At 40.7% G+C, this 21,779-nt stretch overlaps 1 long non-coding RNA gene across 3 annotated transcripts in view; it reads right to left on the reverse strand.

The window, feature by feature from the left end:
• LOC120399635 overlaps positions 1-20,421 on the reverse strand; it is a 74,810-nt gene extending 54,389 nt beyond the window's left edge. For all 3 annotated transcript variants that reach the window (XR_005595263.1, XR_005595262.1, XR_005595264.1), the window contains exons 1-3: positions 20,219-20,421; positions 4,611-4,887; positions 401-615 (exon numbers count right to left, since the gene is read on the reverse strand). This is a non-coding gene — a long non-coding RNA (uncharacterized LOC120399635). The remainder of the gene's footprint in view (positions 1-400; positions 616-4,610; positions 4,888-20,218) is intronic.
• Between the last annotated feature and the right edge of the window lie 1,358 nt (positions 20,422-21,779).

Raw genomic sequence — 21,779 nt, forward strand, 5'->3', positions numbered from 1 at the left:
GGGCTGTAGCATTCATCTGAAATGTCCTGAGAATAAATAGTTAATCGGCTGTTGAAAAGCTATCTGGGATAATGATCAGGACATTGGGATACATTATTAATGCACCACTGAAAGGAATAACAAGAGGCTTCTGTGGTTTATCAAGTAAACAGTTTTTGCTTGATAGTAAATAGAAAATGATGCAATAAATAGTAATCATGAAACCACAGCAAAGGAGTTTAAGAAAACATATGATGCTGACACACAGATGCGAGGAGAGAGATTGGTCTATCTCTTAAATCATCCAAAACACCTTTTGATTGGTATTTCTGATTGTTAGATGTGTCTCTACTCTCTAACTGGGCCAGTATTAGCCATTTCTAACTTAAGGCATCTTCTTAATGATCATTGTGATATTTACCAATTGTTGTAAAAATGAGTTGATATATCTTGGTGTCCTTCAATACCAGCACAATCCCTGGTCTGCAATCTGTGGCCCTTCAGAGGAAAGGGTCCTCCTGGATACTTTGGTGTTCACCTGTTAGTTTCTATCCACAAGGGAGAAGCGGCATAGTTATCTTCAGGAACTGAGAGTCCCCACTTGTTCCCTCATTATAAACAACTGAAATTCTTTTCCTAAGAAAGAGGAACAACACACATAAAAGCCTAGAAATCAACCCCCCCCAAAAAAACCCCAACAACAACAACACAACCCACCACTGCATTGTGGTCTAGGCATGGACTCAGTAATGGACTTACAGGTTGGAGGTTGATAGTGGAAGCACCTCTTGTTTTTTAGCTTTCTCTCTCTCCCTTGTTCATGACACACTGCTCAGAAGAGACCTGCTTTTCCTATTCTCACAAAAAGTCTGTCCTGTTTTCCTGGAAGGAATTGTCTTTATATAGGGAAGTCAGTCTTTATTTCCCTCATCTCTCCAGCATATTGCAGTGTTGATGTCATCTCAGTGTATTGTTTCCAATATGTATTTCCTGAAACATGTTCACATTTGTTCCTACTAGCTTGTCCTCCATGGATGTCTGTCTGTGGAGAAAACTTGTAGTGTCTCCTTACAGTGGAGGTATTATCCCTGTTTTGGGAGAGTACATTTCAAGACCCACATTCACTCAGTGTTCGTACTTTCTGCTGAGACTGGCTATAGAGATATATAATATGGATTAAGGAAAAGGCATTTTTAAATTTGGTACAAATAAGGTGTTCTCTAAGTACATTTGTGCTAAAGGGGTGATGAAGAAAATAGGACTCAATAAAAACATAACATCTTATTCTGATGGAAGACACCAACATCAGAAGTCTCTTTTGTGGAGTTTTCACTTTGTTGGACTGTTTAAATTTAATCTTTCAAATGAAAACTAAATGTTTGAAAATATGCCAGAAAATACTGACACCTAGAAAACAACTATCTTAAAATTCTTCCCAAAATATTGGGACAAGCTTTAACAATGATTCTTATGACAAAAATTGAAAGGCAGTCATGTGTTCAATCACTTATGATGAAGATAGGGGATAGATTAAAAAGGCATCAATCTGCAAAATTTTCCTCTTCTGAAGATGCCATGAACTCCCATTTGTTCTGTATGATGTATACCTTGTATTCTTTCTCTGGCTAGCACTTGTGATCACTTTCCCCCCTATAATCTATGTCTTACTGTTTTATGATCAGTTAAATGTTTAAAATGGCAACCAGTTGCCAAACTGGTTACCTCTCAGGCTAATAACTTGTCTATATGGGATTTCCCCCCCATAATAACTTCAGTGTTTTGGGGGGATAAACTGCCATGCTGCCACATACCAGATAATTAAAAAAATCTTGTGTTTATTCTGCATTCATTAATGCATTGTGGAAGGGAAATAACTATTCCACAATGAGTTATTTGAGGATAACTTTTGTGTAGCCAAATAGATTAACTATGCCTCTTCCGGCAGTCCTCGCACTGATATCCCACACTGCATAGCTTCTCACTTGGATCAGCCTATCTGTTTACCTGTGTCATCTACTGTTCCACAGCCATCTTGACTAGATATCACCTCAAGCTGGAATTGCAAAGTGATGCAAATTCACACATCTAGGGCTACATACAGTACTTGTTATAGCAGCCATGGTCTGTGCTTCCACAGGGTCCCATCACGAGGCACTGGAGTTCCTTATCCTCTGGATATAAGAGCATGTTGAAGCTTATCTGAATAGCAGTAGCTGGAATGCCACGATCTACAAGTGACTGTCAGAGCAGTTGAAGGAACGTGGATACTGCTGGGACATGGAGCAATGCCATGGCAAAGTGAAGGAGATCGACAGGGCAACAGTGTTGCAAAGGACAGCAGCAGGACCTCTGGAAATGCTTCCACTACCTTGGTTCAAGCTTGGGTGGCTAGCCTGAGCTGTCATCTGTGTGGCAACACCCACACTGCTATTTTTTAGCATACTAGCTGGAGGGAAGCTAGTATGAGTCTGTCAACCCAGGCTGGAAGGTGCACTCCCAGATGCAGTGGAGGCATACCCCAAATGACCTAGACACTGGCCAGAAGCAATGGTGGATTAGCCAGTGGGCCAATGGTGCCTGTGTCCAGGGCCCCAGCCAACTGAGGGACCCCAGAAACATGGGTACTCTGATCCCTCTCCACCCAGGGAGAGGGGTGCTCCAGCTGGGGAGCAGGGTTGGGGTGTGGTGGCATTCCCCACTCTGCCCGCCCACCTGCTTCTTCTGCTGGGGAGTGGGGTTAGGGCATTAGACAAAACCCCCGCGGATTCAAGGTCTGTAGAAATATATGTCCACCAATGCTAGTTTTAATTAGTGACTTTTGACTTCACAGCTTTTGTATACCATAAAGAAGGTCAGGTGTGGTAAGTGTCAATACCAAGGAGCAGGGCTGGGGTCAGGAGAGACATGGAGGTTGGGCTGAGGCACCCAGAAAGCTAATGATCCATGTCCCTGTGGTTCCTAGCCTCTATAATTGTTATTGGCTAATATCCCTCACATGACCACCACTACACATGGAGCAGCCTGGTTGTATTACTGACTGCCAGGACTATGGCACTCAGCAGTGTTTTTCCCCATGTTGCCAGACAGCAGTTCAAAACTGGTGCTGGCTCTTAAAACAACAACAACAAAATTGAGGCATGTCAGGGAAGGAGCTGTGCCTCCTCTGGTCCTGTCTCCCAGAGGGGATAATAAAATGGCTGTAACCCAGGTGCTGTGGCTCTGCTCTCAATTTAAATGCCTTTAACGCATGGGATGAGGAGGATCTGGCCCTGGATAAAGACTGAAGCAATTGGCCAGTGGGGTAGGGACAAAGGCACAGCTATGAAAGGAATGAGCAGTATTAAACCTGCCGAGAATACTATTTGTCATGCCAGTAATCAACTTGAAATTGTTTTGTTTATATGGGATCCTTTTATTGAATACCTTTGATTTTTTAATTCTTAAGTGAATTATGATGGTGGTGAAAGGTGCTGGATTGACAGCACAGGAGACTCAAATCCTCTATGTGCAGCACTTACAGCACACAGTCAATGGCAGTGCAAGCTGTCTCAGTGCTGCATCTCTGACACCATGAGACTAATTTAGTCTTGATGGTGTTAGCCTCCCTGGGGCTCCTTATGAGGTATGCCAATCGTGATAATGTGTGAGAGCAGGTAATGCCCTATTTACATATGTGCCAAAACTGGCACTCATTTAACTACCATGAACACCTTATGATCAAAATTCTGCTCTCTCAGACCAGCTCAAGTCTATCGAAATGGTTGTAAAATTAGGCCCTTCTGGTGTTTCTTCTTACTTCTCCAAGACTTTACAATGAGGGTTTACCATATTTTAAGACATCTTTATTTTTAAGCCTAAATTATGTCTGCTGAGATAAAATATACTTTGCAATGTGGTATCCTTGAGTTCTTTTTTCTTTTTTCCATTATGTAGTTTCCCATTCATTAGCGTGAATTAATGGAATTATACTGAATTTACCCAAAGAGTTATATCATCTACAGTGCCATTACAATCTCTAAACCCAAACCTGTAAGGTGCTGAGAATTCTTGCGTGGTACTGAATTTCTCCAGCCTGGAATGTCTCTCCAAGGATCAGGTCCTAAGGAAGACCTATCTAAGTTATTTCTAATCTATCTCTGTCTACACCGATCTTCTGTAGAAAACTGACAGTAGTCTTATCAGTGTGTATTTATGGATTCTTATTAGTATACTCATTATACAAGCCAGATCTCCTTGACACTAACTGGAGTCACTTATTCCAATTAAGGGGTGGCTAATCACTTAAGCCACACATTTGGTTTCCATTTGTGTGTGCTACAAATCTCCATGAAGTTCCCATTAAAAGTGATTGCTCAGCAAACTGATTTCCTATAGAAAATGACTGTTGCTTTTAAATTTTCTTAAAATGCCCTTATACAGTATACTATCACAGGGAAATGTTTTCTCCTTTCTCTCTACTTAACATCTCATATGCTGAATATAGCAATCATAAAGCTAACTGCACATTTGATAGCTGACCTAACTTTCAGTTTATTTGTTGAGGAAGCTGACAGTTTCAAATGTACCAGCCATTTGAAAATCCTACCTTATTTCTTCATCTCTTAGTTGAGCCATATTAATAACAAACATACCCTGTTCAAAGTGATTGATACACTTTCATTGATGAGGCAGCTCACAGCTTTTTTAGATTTCCAGTTGTCTCCAGTTTGATAGATGCTTGGCTTGCCCTTTCCACATCAAGTTGCATCATCTCTGAAACTGTTTCCTACCAAATACCAAGAATCAGAGTGGCCTTAGTGCTTCAAATAGAAGACTGACTCAGGATGTCTGGGTTGTACACTGGATCTGCCACTGGCTCGTTGTGTAAATGTAAGGGAAATCATTTCACTTCTTCAGGCCTTGTGTCCCCTGTTGGGAAATGAGAATAATGTCTGCTTTACTGTAGTGTTGTGAGGCTTAGGTAATTAATGATAGTAAAATACTCTGAGGTCCTTACATGCTAAAGAAGTGTTTATTATTGGGGAGATGAAAGCAACAAGAAACCAGAAGACACATTTACTTCAACCACACCTGAAAAGTGCAAGGATAATGCTTGGCTTCATGAGGACTTCCTCCAGTTATCTTTCTGTGTTTATAATTTTTGTCTGACGGGATTGGTATTAACCAACAGTAGAGTGGTTACTATAGTACAATAGAACACCATTTTTTATCCAAATCCTTCAGATGAACAGGGAATCTTGCTGGTAATCTCTGAAAAGATGGAATCCAATGTCCCAGCCCCAGATTGCACTCAGTAAATCCAGCACACAGTTGACTGGCTAGCTTTAAAATCCTTGGGGACATAATCAAAACTTGAATAGCTGAGGCTGTGTCCCAGCTCCATTATTAGCTGGTGTTAGGGAGCAGTGAGAACAAGGAAGTGGCCTGTTGCTAGTATGCTGAAAGAAAATAAAACAGTGTTTCTGTTTTGTAACTGGTACATAAAGAACCTCTGGCATGTTAGGAACCATTTGTAACAATACTGACTTTTATCCTAAAGCTCTTGCTTCCTATGAAACTGGGAAATCAATCCCCAGGCTGTAAATGGACTTCTTACAACTCTGCCTCTGAGAGGAAATAACATCTTCTATTGCCAGCTCCACCATGGTTACAGGCTGAGGATTCCTAGTGGGGCAAGAATATCCTCCTCTGACTTTTATGCAGTTGTGGTGAGGAATGTTTAACACTTTCCTTTCAGATAAACTACCACTCCACTGTCACATTCTGTTTTTATTTTGCTTAGAACAGGGATGATCCTAAACCAGATTTGCAATGCTGAAACTGAGTCTGCTAATATGCTGGAATCAGGTATTATAGCTTGCTTTATAAGCTTGTCTAGATGAGCTCTCCACTTCCCATTGGCAGAGCTCTGCAATACATTTTTCAATATCAGTGAAACTGGGGGAAAATCACCCTTATTTTATTTCTTACTGTATTTATGAAAAGTTTAAAAATTATCCTTTTTTACCTCCAACTTTTTTCTACAGGCAGAAAAATAAGTTTTCCGATGGTAGGAAAAATACATAAAACTTGAGCCCAAGCCCACTCCTCAAAATACATTAAGCCTTCTTCTCAGGTTCTATGTTGCACACTTAAAGGCATTGGTGCAATAGCAAAATTATCTCAAGGCAATGACCTGTCCACCTAAAATGAAATTTTAGAGGGCAGAGTTGAAACCCCTCAGCACCTGGAATGTAAACAGTATTGAAAAACTCACTGTGGATGATTAAAAAGGGAAAATTTTACAGGAATGCATGTTAAGGCCTTGACCCTACAGGGTGATCCATCTGCTAATAAAGGTCTGTCTGGCTAATCTCTTTAAAGGATTGGCCCGTTTAATACAGGGATCATTTCTTTTGGAGAGTGATTCAGATTTGAGAGTCTCAATCTTGTCAATTTCCTTCTAATTAGACACTTCAGTACAAAGTAAAGCATTCTAAAACACAATTGTGGAAATACATTTCTTAGAAAAACCTGAGAGCTGTATAACTGTAATTAGGTGTTCTGTTTACATGTGTAATTTTTTTATAGAAGGGTGGTAATTACAGAATTAAAGTCCAGCAAATACATAATTTACACAGGTCCAAAATTCATTATTAAAATTTTTACTAAAACCAGCTGTTGCAATATTGATATGAGATGGAACAGAATGGCTTGTTCATAGCAGTCAAGGCTTCAGTGCTAAATAACGGCTACTTTGGATTAATTCCAGTGAATAGTTTAACTCTATAAATAATGCAATCTTGCTACAATTTCCTCTTTCCAGATTTTGGTCTCCTTAATGATTTTAAACTTGTATGTCCCATGGTGATGTACTGTTTTGAAATGGTTGCAAATTGCTGACTCGTGATAGCTGCAGTGTATTCTTTTAATCCTGCTTGGCTCAAATATATGTTGAACCTTTAGTTACAAAGTGCACTTTAGTACATAAAATTAAAAATAAAAATAGGACCCCGCTGTCCCCATGTGGTTTATTCCCCTATAAGGGACTGGAAAATGTGACTTTGCAACTGTGGCATTTCCTTCTCATTCTTTCTTCTTGAAGGGGAGGGACAGGTTCATTTCTTTCCTCTGCTCTTGGATGGATGTCTACTCGTGTCTCCACATGGGTGCCCTGTGCCTCTGCACTTCTACTTTCTCTGGTCTAGGCAGCATGGCTTCTGGAGATGTCATGTGCTAGGGACTAGCCACTGGCCACAACCCCACCCCACCTCACCTCAAACGTTTGTTTTTTAGAGACTCCTGTTAGTATCAAATGGATGCTTCTGAACACCCTATGACAGGGTGCAGTGGCTGTATTTCCTTTTCCATGGGATTATTGCCTTTTCCTCCACAGTGCAAATGACCCATGAAGGGGCATCCATGGGAAAGCAGACCCTGACTTCAATGGAACAATTTTTGAGGAACTCTGCATGGGAATCAAACAGATATTTCTTTTAACTTCCCTTTCTTTCAGGGATTTTTCCCTTGAGAGGGGGCCACCAGGCCAATTGTTTAACAGAAGAGGAACATCTTGCCTAACTACTACTGTACTCACGTGAAGGGGAAATAACCATCCTGGGTCTAGGCAGACATCTTCAACTGAAAGGGGGAGGCCAAGGGTAAGGCAACTCTTTTTGGGGGGGAGCTTCCTCTGAATAATCTAGCTTTTCTGCAGTACTTCTGAGCAAAGGGAGATTGACAGCACATAGTGACATAGACAAGATGAGCTCTTGATAACTTTTAAGTTTGTTGTCAATCTCACAGTGCTTTCTGTTGTAGCCTACATTTATGTGCTGCCTTTCATGTTATGAGTCTTTATTCAGTCAAATAGCCAATAAACACTAATACTTTGAGTATACCTCCAGTCTTGATGCAGAATTCTGACCTCATTGAATTTCCCCTTCGTGAAGCTAGGATGTAATTAGTTTACTTCTACTGCTGTAATGATAGCTCACAGTAAAGAGGAAGAATGACAGAAAGTGATCATGCTAAATAGACAAATCTAGACTAAAATGTGGATTTTTTTGTCCTGACTTTTCTAAATGGGTTGCAGATTTCACTTAAAATCCACTGCATCTCTGAGAAAATAAGTGAAAATATTCTCTTTACCTGTTCCTCCAAATCACAGGCCCACTCAGTCAGTGACACAAGAAAAGTGTCCTGTGGAGACTCATTCCAGCTAACCCATCTATAACTCAAAATGCACCAGTCAGAATGTCCACAGAGATTTAGATAGGGCAAAATAAAATTAAGCTTCAAAGACATATTTTGTTTTTTAAAACTATTCTAACTGGATTAAACTCAAATCACTGCTTATCTTATTTATGTTTTGGTTTTGAGTTTACCATTTTACACAGGGTTAGATCATGCTGATTAAGCTCATTTGTCATGTACATTCTCTCACTCCTATCTGTTCTGTAGTTTGTAATTGAGAGACAATCAACTTCATTTATTAATGAACCCTTTGTCTTTTGGTTCTTTGAACAGAATTTGCAAGAGATGTTAAAGAACAGAATCTAATAGAATTGACAATTAGCTGCAAGTTGTATTGGTTGTTTTAGCCAAAACATTATATAATAGCAGAAAAATATATAACTGGATTACTGAGGAAAAAAGGCATCCTTTCCCTAACTAGATCTTTGTGTTGTTTTTATGATTTGTTCCCTATACAGAAAATAAGATAGGTACAGAGTTTTGCACTCCAAGAGGAAAATATCTCTACTCTGCCTCTGGATTTTTAAGAAGATTTAATGTAAAGGGAACAGATTGGAAAGAAATGTTTATGTATCTTTGATCTTTCCTACTACAGTGTGCACAAAAAATTCACACCCAGTACCAACTGTACTTGACGTTCTTCTGGAAGTTTCCTTTTGAAGCGTCAATTCTATTTGTTGCAGAATACAACAGGATTATTTTCCAGACAGTGTTTCTTTCTTTGGCCTTGTTATGGTGTGTGTTTTTCTTTTGTCTATTTAATCCTGCCCTCAAAGAGACACCAGTAAAAGTATCACAGGGAAGCCAAGCAACTTGGAAATGTTTCCCAGTTGGTTTGTCTAGTTCAAGCCTGGGGTTGAAATCCTGGCCCCCATTGAAATCAATGGGAGTTTTGCCACTAACTTTAATAGAGGCTGGATTTAACCCTGATAGATTGTGATAGATGATAAAGGTAAAAGAGAAGTTAAATTGCGTTAGTGCTGTGTGACTATGTACTGTACATGATGGGCCAAATTCTGTTCTCTGAATTCAGTTCCATTAACATCTGAACTGAACAACTATAACAGAGCAGACTTTGACCCACTGTATTAAAATGCCTAATTATGCATTTGTACATGCAATAACCAACTTTGCACAGGCTTTCATAGTGACTGTATGTGCATACGTATGTGTGTGTTTACCTCAGGTCTCATTCTTTTTTTAAAACTAAGGTTCGGATGCCTCTAAGTCTAACCTCAGACACTTATAGAAGGCAGGGTATCTTGAAGGCAAGAAAAAGTATTCATAGCTCTATACTGTAGACTGGTATTCCAAACTGGTTGAAGATTAGGGACTGATTTTAATGATAGACATGTCTGGCTTTCCACCTTATCCAGCTAGCATCCTATTAACTTATAAAATATATTTATGGTATTTGGGAACCATCAGGAAAGTGTTTTGGGTAAGTTAACTGGCACTGGCCATTCGTTCCAAATAGTTTGCCTTTGCATCACCTCTTCTCAGAATTTAGACTGAGCAATTTAAATTCATTGTATTGTAAGATTTTATCTTCTCTTTCATCCCAAGAGAAGTAGGGTATAAAACTGAAAACAGATGATATTTTACTTAGTTTGTTATATAACAACAGCATGACGATCTGTCTCCTGAACACAAATAAGCTATTTACTTTTTTCAAGTCAATTTTTTGACATGCAATATTGTGGCATATCTATATTAGTAAAGCTAGGAGATAATTCTCCTGATACTTAAATACAATTAGGACTAAATTGACCAAAAGAATTCCCACAGCAGTTAGTAATGGATGCATGACTGCTACAAAGTAAACTTCAGAAGTGATTGAACAAACCATTTTGGACAAGAGAAAGAACTGGCTTGAAATTTTACACAAAATCTGAATTAATCATTAACTTGAGATTCAAAAGTTTGCTTAATTCCCCTTCCTTTCCCCCTCCCCCAATTTTGTGTGTCTTCACATTCCTATCTCTAGAAACAATAAAATACACTGAGAGAGGTTATTCTAACTGTTGTTGGGTCAGATTGAAAAACAGGAAACCAAAAAAATTTTAGGTCCCTCTTCTTCCTAAATCTCCAGCTCAGATTTGCAGACTCAAAAGTTTGGAATTGAGTGCCACAGAGCAAACAGCTTTGCTGGAAAAAAATTGTCCATTTATATATTTACTTCTGGCCCAAAAAATTAAAAATTCTGCGCCAAAAATTAAAAATTCCGACCACAATATTTTAAAATTCTGCATATTTATTTGTTAAAATAACACAATATAAGCTCACCAATTTCAATTATTTTGGTAATTTATCTCAAAATACCTGTCAGCAACAATACAGACAACAAAAAAGATCCAGGAAATGATTTTTGACAAATAGATTCCTTACTAGGCAAATTAATACAGAACTTTGAGTAATAATTCATTTAAACAACAACACAGAACCATATTTCCCACACCTCTTTGCACTGCTTCTGAGGCTTGGGGAGTCAGGGATAATGGAGAAGCTGAGGGAGAGGGAATTAATTGCTGTGAAGAAGCCTGGGAGTGAACATGGAGGGTTGTTGGGTGTGAGTGGGAGTAGTTTGAAACAGTTTTTTGCTGGGGGAGGGGGAAAAGATTGTAAGGGAGTTGGAGATCCTCCCCCATGCAGACCCTGACTGACCCCTAGGTTCTTCCATTCAGTCAGGCACATCGGCCCCTGTCCCCATGACCCTTTGCACCACTCCTGCACCACCTCCACATCCCCATGTTGCCCCTTCACCCCACTCCCATTCAGATCCTGGCTCAATGCTGTCACCCCACTAGCTCCTGTGCCCTGGCCCATTCTGTCCCCCACCACTAGCCCTTCTGAACCCCAGTCTGTGTGACCCTCCTAGCAGCCAGGTGTGCCCCACACTGTTTATCCCTCCTATATCCTGTGCCTCCTCACCTGGACCAATGAGCAGAGCGTTGTGAGGAATGCACCCTCTGCCTCCTCCCTATCTGTGGCTGACTGCTCCGGCCTGTAAGCCAGCTGCACTCTCTTTGGGTGCCACATCAGCCCCTGGCGGGCAAAAGGTATAATTGCAGCACCTCTCTGGCAGTATCTCTATTTTCTGCAGAAAGAAAAAAAAATCTGGGGGGACATGAATTCTGTGTATGTGCAGTGGTGCAGAATTGCCCCAGGAATATATATTGCAAAAAATAGCACAAATTGTTCTGATTACTAATAAAAGTGGAAAAGGTGGGGGGAAAATTATTTCAGACAAACTTTTGTCAGCTCTATGAATATCCTTGGCAGTTAATATTTCATTGGTTACTATAGAGTTCACATTAAAAAGAAAAAAAAATTGGAGTCATTCCCAAGTCTACATTTTGAAAATGTCAATAACTTTGTCATATTTTAACAGTTTGCCAATGTTTTACCTGGCTGGATCGCTAAGTGAAATTATTGTCTGTTAGAACTACGATTAGATGAGTCTGGATGACTCAAGGGATTGGCAATGATTGCAGCTATGATTCAACAATGGCAGCTTTTAGGACAAGTCATGATGAAAAAGTAAAAATCATGGAAATACAGCAATTTCATGCAGTACTGTGTAATCAAGAAAGCTTTTTCTTATCTGCTTTCATTGCAAATCGCTATTGCATATGCTATGACAATAGTCCTGAATGTGCTATGCCGAAGAACTTCTCCATTCAAATGTATGCAAGGAAATCCCACTTTCCACCTGGAAAGGAAGGGAGGTTCATGAGCCTTTGGGGAAATTGGAATTCTGAGTCAGGTCATTTGTCTCACCACATGGTGTTTCGAGCTTTTCATCGCATACAGAGCAGGGTTTAGCTTTATGGCTCTCTGTGAAGCAGGTTCAGTTATTAGTCACCCTTGCATTGGCTCTCCTGGTTTCATGTTGAACCCCAACGTGTAAAAAGGCAAGGATATTAAAATTAAATATGAAAAATATGGAATCTGTAACTCCTGTTACAGCTATGGTAATGGGATACAGTGTCACAGGCCCAAGGACTCCCTCCGTCAGGGGGTCCCATGGAAAGGCAAATTAGCATTGTAGTTAACGCGGTTGCAAGCATCGCAAGACATTTTGGGGGAGGGTCAAAGGTGTGTAAGTGTGAAGTGAAAAAATCTCCAGGTCAGTATTCGAATCCTGACTAAGTTATTAATGACTAGCTGGGGGTTGTAGAGGAATGGTGCGAGGCACCTTCCTTTCCATTTGAGTGTGCTGGGCTAGGGACAGTCACAGTCCTGTGTTAGGGGAGTGCAGGGGCTGCTCCCTTGGAGTGAGCACATGTTAACCCAAAGTGAGAGGTATGGGAGGAAGTAAGGCCATGGCCTGTGTTTATGCATCACTCGTGGAGCAGGCTAGGTACATCAGGGAGAAAGCTTCATTATCTAGGGTATGATCTAGGTCTAAAATTTCCATCTGATGACTATTAAACATCATACAATATGTACATTAAAATCTGGACATTAACTGTGTTATTTGCAGCATCTCATATAATTGTACTTAGAATTGCAAGTACAAATATTCTAGTAACGCTAACTATTACAGGTGGTGAAAGACCCATTTGAATGGCGCACAATGTATATGAAAAGAACAGAAGTACTTGTGGCACCTTAGAGACTAACACATTTATTTGAGCATAAGCTTTCATGGGCTATAGCCTACTTCATCGGATGCATAGAATGGAACATATAGTAAGGAGATATATATACACATACAGAGAACATGAAAAGGTGGGAGTAGGCTGATTAATTAAGAGAAAAAACTTTTGTAATGATAATCAAGATAGCCCATTACAGACAGTTTGACAAGAGGTGTGAGAATACTTAACATGGGGAAATAGATTCAATGTGTGTAATGGCTCAGCCATTCCCAGTCTCTATTGAAGCCTAAATTGATGGTGTCTAATTTACATATTAATTCAAGTTCAGCAGTTTCTCGTTGGAGTCTGTTTTTGGAGATTTTCTGTTGCAAAATTGCCACCTTTAAGTCTGTTACTGAGTGGCCAGAGAGGTTGAAGTGTTCTTCTACTGAATTTTGAATGTTATGATTTCTGATGTCAGATTTGTGTCCATTTATTCTTTTGCATAGAGACTGTCTGGTTTGGCTAATGTACATGGCAGAGGGGCATTGCTGGAACATGATGGCATATATCACATTAGTAGAGGTGCAGGTGAATGAGCCTCTCATGGTGTGGCTGGTCCTATGATGGTGTCACTTGAACAGATATGTGGACAGAGTTGGCATTGGGCTTTGTTGCAAGGATAAGTTCCTGGGTTAGTGTTTTTGTCCTGTGGTGTGTGGTTGCTGGAGAGTATTTGCTTCATTTGGGGGGGCTGTCTGTAAGTGATGACAGGTCTGTCTTCCAAGATCTGTGAGAGTGAGGGATCATCTTTCAGGATAGGTTGTAGATCTTTGATGCCCTGGAGAGGTTTTAGTTGGGGGCTGAAGGTGACGGGTAGTGGTGTTCTGTTATTTTCTTTGTTCGGCCCGTCTTGTAGTAGGTGACTTCTGGGTACTCTTTTGGCTCTGTCAGTCTGTTTTTTCACTTCAGCAAGTGGGTATTGTAGTTTTAAGAATGCTTGATAGAGATCTTGTAGGTGCTTGTCTCTGTCTGAGGGATTGGAGCAAATGAGGTTGTATCTTAGAGCTTGGCTGTAGACAATGGATCGTGTGGTGTATCCTGGATGGAAGCTGGAGGCATGTAGGTAAGTATAGCGGTCAGTAGGTTTCTGGTATAGAGTGGTATTTATGTGACCATCGCTTATGAGCACAGTGGTGTCCAGGGAATGGACCGCTTGTGTGGATTGGTCTAAGCTGAAGTTGATGGTGGGATGGAAATTGTTGAAATCATGGTGGAATTCCTCAAGGGCTTCTTTTCCATGGGTCCAGATGACAAAGATGTCATCAATGTAGCACAAGTAGAGTAGGGGCGAAGTGAATGTTTGTGAAGTGAGTATAGCCCTTCTTTTAGTGGCCAATTCAGGCAAGCTACCATCTATTGGCTCTAATTTATACCCTTAGTGGCAATATCAGTAGAAAAGCCAGTGCATAAATGAGCCTGGAGCCCAAGATACCATCACACCACTTGGATCCAGTTTTAGAAGGTCCACTGAAGTGGAGTGAGTCTGTCTGTCTCTTAGAAACAGAATATTTCAGATAAATACATTCTACCTCTCCAAATACCAAAAGAAAGCAACCAAAGACTCGCCAGCAAATAAGATCTTTTCAAGAACGTTTCAAGAAACTTTCCAAAAAATTAATAGTGTAAAGATTAACTGGTCACCAGAGAGAAGATAAATATGTGAAAATGGAGATGAAACTTTAGCCAGTTACCACTGGTCCAAGAAAAATCTGAATCATTCTGAAAAAAGTGAGTATCAACCATGAATTAAAGGTGTTGGTTTTTTTAATTGGAAATGTCAGACAAAACATGAAAAACATATAAAGATAACTAGAGAATATGGAGACAGCCAGAGAAATAATAGAAATGAGAAGAAAGTCAATCCAGAAGGATAAAATGTAGAGCATATTTTATTTCTGGAAAATCAACAATTACTTTTGTTTTAATCTTTCAGTTGATATTTCAGTTTTTGTATTTCACCATGGCAGTTGTGAACATATAGAAAAGTAGTGTGACTTGGTCAATAGCTGACCCTCCAACCTTTTGCTATTAACATCCCTGATAAAATTCTAGATTTTAAGTACCAGATGCTCAGCATAGCTCAATTGAACTGCACTGATTTATACCAGCTGAGGATCTAGTTAATATATTACCAAACCAGAAAAGACCATTTGTATCACCATTCAGCCCTCTGATTTTTGTAGGACTATTTGTTTCCTTCTAATATCTTATTCACGTCTTCTTGACTATAGTGATGCTATCTGGACTCCCTTTCTTAGGAATCCATTCCTTGTCCAATGCTTTGTATCCTGAATATTTTCCTCCTTCCCATCTCTTCATATATTGAAGATATTTATAAACTATGATGGCAGTGTTTTTAGACTGATTATGAGTCATTTAACTTCCTAGCGATGAGGCTGGGAGGGGGGTTTCTTTCTCACTAGGTTTAAGTCCTGTCAAGTACAGTACAACATTTTCCATTAAGTTGCAGTTATATTTGAAACTGACCTGGAGTATTCTTGTCCTTTCATTCTCAGTATTCTTATTTTTCTCAATCAACACACTATCCCCTAGGAGGTTAATATGAGAAAGAGAGCCTATGGAACTGTTATGAAGATAAGCTGCTAAATAATGTAAAGCACTTTAGGAGCCTTCTGGATGAAAGGTGATGATACATAAATAAAAATATGGTCTTATTTCCCTGTAATCTTGAGGTACAGTATGGTGAGCTTCTGGTTGATTTGTTCTGCCTTTTTAGAAATATTAAGTGAATCATCTAGCAGTTGGCCACCATGTTTTTACAAGATGTGGGTGTGGATTTTTGCCACTGAGCCAGGTCTAGGAGCTTGCGTAACATACTCTGGTCCTAAGCCTTTACTGTAATTATGGAAACTATGAAAAAAAGGAACCATTTTCAAGGCTGTCTAAAGAGGGGAGAGGTGATGACATACAGAATAGGCCCAAGCAACTCTGTACTCATTAAGCTGAAGCAGGAAACCACAATGTGACTCATTTATCCTGCATAGTGTATCAGCGGGGTTCTCTCATTGCAGATCACTGGTGGAAATGAAGTTCATCTTTCTCTAGTATTCAGGAAACTGCTGAGCGAGAACTCCTTAAGAGGGGCTACAACTCCAGGGCTGGGCATTGTGTGGGCAGTGAGGCAACAGTGATGTTTGACTATGACTATATGTGAGCTGATGTTTTGTAATATCTCCCTACCAACTTTTAAAAAGGCTTTACATGGCGAAGACTTCAGTAGTCCTGCATTAGAGGTAGCAATAGTTTCATTGAGGGGGTATTAGCATGGAGAGATGAATGTTTTGACTCCTGTCCTTTCATTCTCCTGCTAATAGTTTTGGGTCTAAGTACTGATGTGAAATACCGGGCAAACTAAATCTGGTAATGAAAATCAGCTAAAACAACACAAGTCTGTTTTTGTTTCCATTGGACAAAGATTAACAGTTAAACCAAATCTTGAATGGGAACAAAACTCATTTCAGTTTCTCTCTCTTAATTGAATATGTATTTTTGTGAGACAGTGATACGGGAGTGTTACTGACCTTCATCACAAAAAAAAAATGTATGATTCCATCTCCAAGTCCTTAGCAGGAATTTAGGTCAGAGCAAAAGGCATCCAAGTACTTATTTGGAAAATGTTTTGAAATCACTCAGGGATTCCTCAGAGATTCAGGTAGAATGTTTGAGGACATTAGTACTATTCAGCCATAGTCACTTCCCCTACTGACCCACAAATAGTATCACTCTTTCACTCCCAACCTGCATAAGTGCCCACAAAAAAAGAAATCATCCCACCTCAACCGATTAACCAGGGTCCCATGAGCCACAGACTCTCTTTTAAATATAACAGTAGCTTCCTTTTCTTGAGGAAAACTGTTTTTCAAGATTCCCACATTAATTACTCCTGGGGGAATTCTGCACCTCTGTGCATGCACAGAATTTATGTTCCCCGCAGATTTCTTTGCTTCTCTGCAGAAAAAAATTACTTTTTAATGGGGAAGCAAAGGGAAGCCACAAGAGCCGTAATGTGATCCTCCCCAGCAGCTTTGGGGGCACAGGACAGCTGGCAGAGAGGTAAGTCACTGTGGGACATGGAGCAGGACTGGGGAAGACCCGGCTGGTGGCTCCTACCCTGTGCCGTACTCAGCTGTTAGTCCCAGCTGGGCTGGGAGGACGGGACTTCCTCTTCCCCTGCACATTATCCGGGGCCATATCAGACCCACCCCTAGATTTCTCCCCCAGCTGTAGGAAGCTCTGCAAACTCCCTGCCCCCGCTTCCTGCACCCATTGCTCCTCAGCTGTAGAGGGAGGGATCACTGTACAGGGAGCTGCTCCTCCATCTGCCCAACCCCTGGGCATCCAGACCCCCTTGCATCCAGACCTGCCTGCTGAGCCTCACCCACCTGATGAGCCCCACTCCTCATGCACCTGGACCACCCCAATGAGCCACCTGGATCCCCACTCTACTGAGTCCCAACCAGCTGCACCTGGATACCCACCCCACTGCCCCAGCATCTAAACCCCCCCACTTAACTCCCCCCCCGCCAAGCTTTATCCCCCCCACACACTCTGACTCTTCCCCGCTGAGCCCCAGTCACCTTCACCTGGACCCCCCTGAAGAGTCCCATTACCACTGCAACCAGAACCCCCCAACAAGCCCCTGTGCATCAAGATTCCCCCCTCCACACACACCTGGATTCCCCATTGAGCTGCCCACACCCAGATTGCCCCACACAGAACCCTCTCAACCACACCTGGATCCTCCGCACACTAAGCCCCTTCACATTTGGATCCTGCCTTGCTGAGCAGGTCCACCCACACCTGGTGCACCTGGCACAGAGGCGAAGGGCCCTGGTGTGTTTCAGGGGCTGGCCTGTTCCTTGCGTTGTGCAGAGTTGGGTGCAGCCTCACTGCTGAATCCGTGTCCTGGGGAAGGTGGGGGGGCTGCACAGTGATCTCCCACATCCGTGCAGCCAGTGGACTGTGCTCCCCCATGCCATGCAGGAGCCTCCACATTTATTTGACAAATACAAATTTGCAGATTTTTTGCAAAATTTAAAAATATTGTGCACAGATTTTTTATTTTTTGGCACAGAATGCTCTCAGAAGTAATTAATAGCATATGCTGGCATGATATTAACCATCACCAACTGTTAACTTCTATCACCTATCACCCCCACCCCATGATGTGCAGTTATTAATAATACACCCCAAGATGACAGAGTGAGAAACGTACTCTTAAGAATTAATTACAGCAGTCATAAGTCCAAATATGATAACAAGAGTGAGAATAAATCTTTCGTATCATAAGTGACAGATTCAGAGCTCGTATAAGAGGGTGCAACCCCACTGAAATCCATAGACTAGCTTTTGAGGGAATCCAGAATGAACTAAAGAATTTTTAAAATGTCTTGATAGCTACTAAATTTCACTAGATCTGAATTTGGCCCTAAATGTAAAAGTATAATTCTCAGTTATCTTCTCTGCATGCTCTGATGATCCAGATTGTGACATTAATGAAGCCTGTGCAACTCAAAAGGAAATATTTTTGCCAGGATTTGATTATTTTTTTTTTGTTTTTTGCCCAAAAGATTGTTGCTATACTTCCCAGTTTGATATAAAATTCCTGGAAATGCTACTGTTCTTCCAGAGATGCTGCTTTTGAGACTAATGTATTAGAATATTCGTGGCTGCTACTTTGGAAGTAAATAAGTTAGTCAAGAAATCTAACCTGCCCTAAAATCTTCTATCCAAGAGTTTCAGTGCTCCTAAATTGAGCATCTTGGAATTTTTTTCAACAAATCATGTTGCAATATTTAGATTATTTTTAAAAGTAGTACTATACTTTTAGTTATGTTATCTTTCTGGAGCTTTCATTGGTTGTTGCTGCTAGATGGCACAAATTATTGTTAAGGGAGAGGATTCTTTCTCTCTCTTTTGTTTTTCTTTTATTCAGGATAGCTCAGGTAATCTTGGGTGGAAGAGAGTGCAGCAATACTTGTAAACTGGGAACACAGAATAAGTAGTTTTTCCTCCAAACATGGCTGTGGCATTTTCTTATTCCAGCCCTTTTTATATGCAAGACCTGGACAAACAACTACTAATTTATACAGAACCAAATGTTGTGTGCTTGTATTTCAATGGGTTTATTAAGCAGGCAACTTGATGCTCACTCTGAAATAGACTTTGGATGTGGGTTTTTCTGTCAAATAAGCTACTTATCTAATAGAAGTAAAAAAGTCACTGAAATTTCTTTCCCTGTCACAACATACAGTAAAATAAAGAACTCCTTGTGCTGGGAAAGAAAACATTATAGCAAAAAGATGATGTGTAGGGTTTTTTGGCTACAAGTTAACCTTTTTAGTATTTTTTTTTAAAAAGTTCTAAATTATGACTTTTTCAATGTTTACTTCATGTGTGTATTAATTATTATATTAAAATTGAGACTATAAGAGGGTGAAATATTTGCAAAAATCAAAATGTAAGTGCTTTCATGTGTTGTGATAGTCATGGCATTAGCTCCTACTATTAACTATAAAGTAAGGGTGAAACAAAAATGTCTAACCACATCCCAACAAAAAAGCATGAGCAAGAGGCAGAGAACCCTAGAGAGGAACACTCCTAGTCAATCAGGCAGAGGGAGGAGAACTACTGGGATCAGTACTGTTGTATTTGCAGGCCTATCTGGACCTCTGGGCTGAGCAGGAGGTGGGCCACAAAGGATTACGCGTTGCGAGGCTTTTGTTACTCCCTCTGATGGTAACCGGGCCTCAATTTTTTCCCTCTTTTATCTTGGTTTTGATTTTTGTGGAGCTGGAGGGAAGAGGGTAGGAAAAGGGTCATGGTGCCCTTTCGATTTTCCATAGTGGTTCATAAACCATTCTACAATTAAGTACAATAGAGGGTACAGTTGTACATAAGTGTTTTTAACTTGGAGTTTTTAATGCTTTTAAAGCCCTGATCCAACAAGGTACATGAGCCCATGTGAAACTTTAAGCATATGTTTTAATACTTTGTTGGCTCAGGGCTTAAAACATTCAAGATTATCTTCTAAGGAAGAAAAACAATTAGCATGTCTTCCCCCACCCCCTCTGCTTATAATAATGCACAAAAAGCCTAAACAATTTACAGGGATGTCATCTCTGGTATTCTCTGGCTTTGTTAGAAGATTGGCTAGAGGTCTCACAGCAGACTGTGAGCATTCTCAGATCTGAGAGTCATTGAATGTAGTATATTTATCAAACGCATGTTTTCTTTCAACAATTTAGTAATTTGACTTAAATAGTTATTAATAAACAAAGACAGTTTATTAAACATTTGTGAATATCTCCATCTGTCAGTGTCATGAAGTGGCTTACCTCTCTGGCATTGGTTGCAGATACTGTCTCAGTTTCCATCCCTGTAGGTAGGCAGTCTTTCCTACTCTGTTGTTTGTTTAGTTCAGGCTTCTGGCCAAACTATTAAGAGCCATCCCTTCTAGAATAACAAAAGTCCAAACAAAACAGTCCCCTTTGCCTTCCTCCAAACACAGTTACTCCCCTATGTACCATGCAGTGCTCTCCCAACTCCACAAAGTCCTTTTTTCTTTGATTGGAGAGATCCAAAGTAAGCAATACACAGCCATCTGATTGGCTGTTCTGTCCTCAGGCTCTTTGCCAGGATTATGACTAGCTCCCAGTCCCACCCTCTCTGTCTGGAAGTTCCAACCCTAGGAGCTACAAACAAGCTGATGCTCACTTTTTACATTTGTGCAAACTTTGCTTCAGTGCCCAGAGTTGCATCCTTCCCACACTTTTTGCAGCCTCTCTATTTAGCCTCCACTCTGGCCCCTTTCCAAGCTTCCTCCTATAGCCACTCCCCGGGTATTCTTTGCACATCCTACTCAGGCCTCAGTCACCACCTTTCCGGAGAAGCCCACCAGTAGCTGCTCTCTTCTCAGATCTCTGTTCCTTTCAGGCTCTTTTTTTCTTCTATACAGGTTCACAGCACGTCTGACAAGATTGGCTTCCGGCTGTTAAATTTTATTAAAAGGAAGCTAAAATTACTTTAAATGTTTTTTTTCCTATTTGTCTAAGCTAGGAATTGCTGTAGTTGCCATGAAATTGTTAAGCAATCACCTAAGTGGTCTGTGCCATCTGAGAGTTTAAGGCCAGAAGGGACCAGTGTGATCATCTAGTCTGAGCTCTGCATGACTCAGATCATAGGACTTCCCTGAATTAATGCAGTCTTCAAGTCCCATAGCTGTAGTTGAATTAGAGCATCTCTATTATGAAATTTCTGTTCCCTATGTAGGTTCTTACCAACTGTGATCAGATCATCCTTTAACCCTTTTAAATAGACTGGGCCATGTCTCCACTACCACTTATGTCAGCAAAATTTATGTCGCTCAGGAGTGTGAAAAAACACCCCTCGACCAACATAAGTTTCGCCGGCATAAGTGGTAGTGTGGACAGCACTATGTCGGTGGGAGAGCTTCTCCTGCTGACATAGCTACCGCCGCTCATTGAGGGTGGTTTAATTATGTTGGCAGGAGACCTCTCTCCCATCAGCATAGAGCATCTACATGAGAGATCTTACAGCGGCACAGCTGCATCAGTACAGTTGTAGTGCTTCAGCATAGACTCTCACTACAGTGACAGGAGGATTCTCCCATTGCTGTAATTAATCCACCTCTCCGAGAGGTAAGAAAGAATTCTTCCATCAACCTGTTGCTGTCTACACCACGGGTTAGGTCAGCATAGCTATGTCTCTCAGGAATATGGAGATGTAGCTATGACAATGTAAGTTTTCAGTGAAGACTGGCCCTTAGGCATGTTTTCTAATGCTTTAATCATTCTTGTGGCTCTTCTTTGATCCCTTGAATTATGGATATCAGAAATGAACACAGTATTCTAGAAGCCGTCCCACCAGTGCCAAATA

The sequence above is a fragment of the Mauremys reevesii genome, linkage group 2 (genome assembly GCF_016161935.1).
Source record: "Mauremys reevesii isolate NIE-2019 linkage group 2, ASM1616193v1, whole genome shotgun sequence".
Classification (NCBI taxonomy): Eukaryota; Metazoa; Chordata; order Testudines; family Geoemydidae; genus Mauremys; species Mauremys reevesii.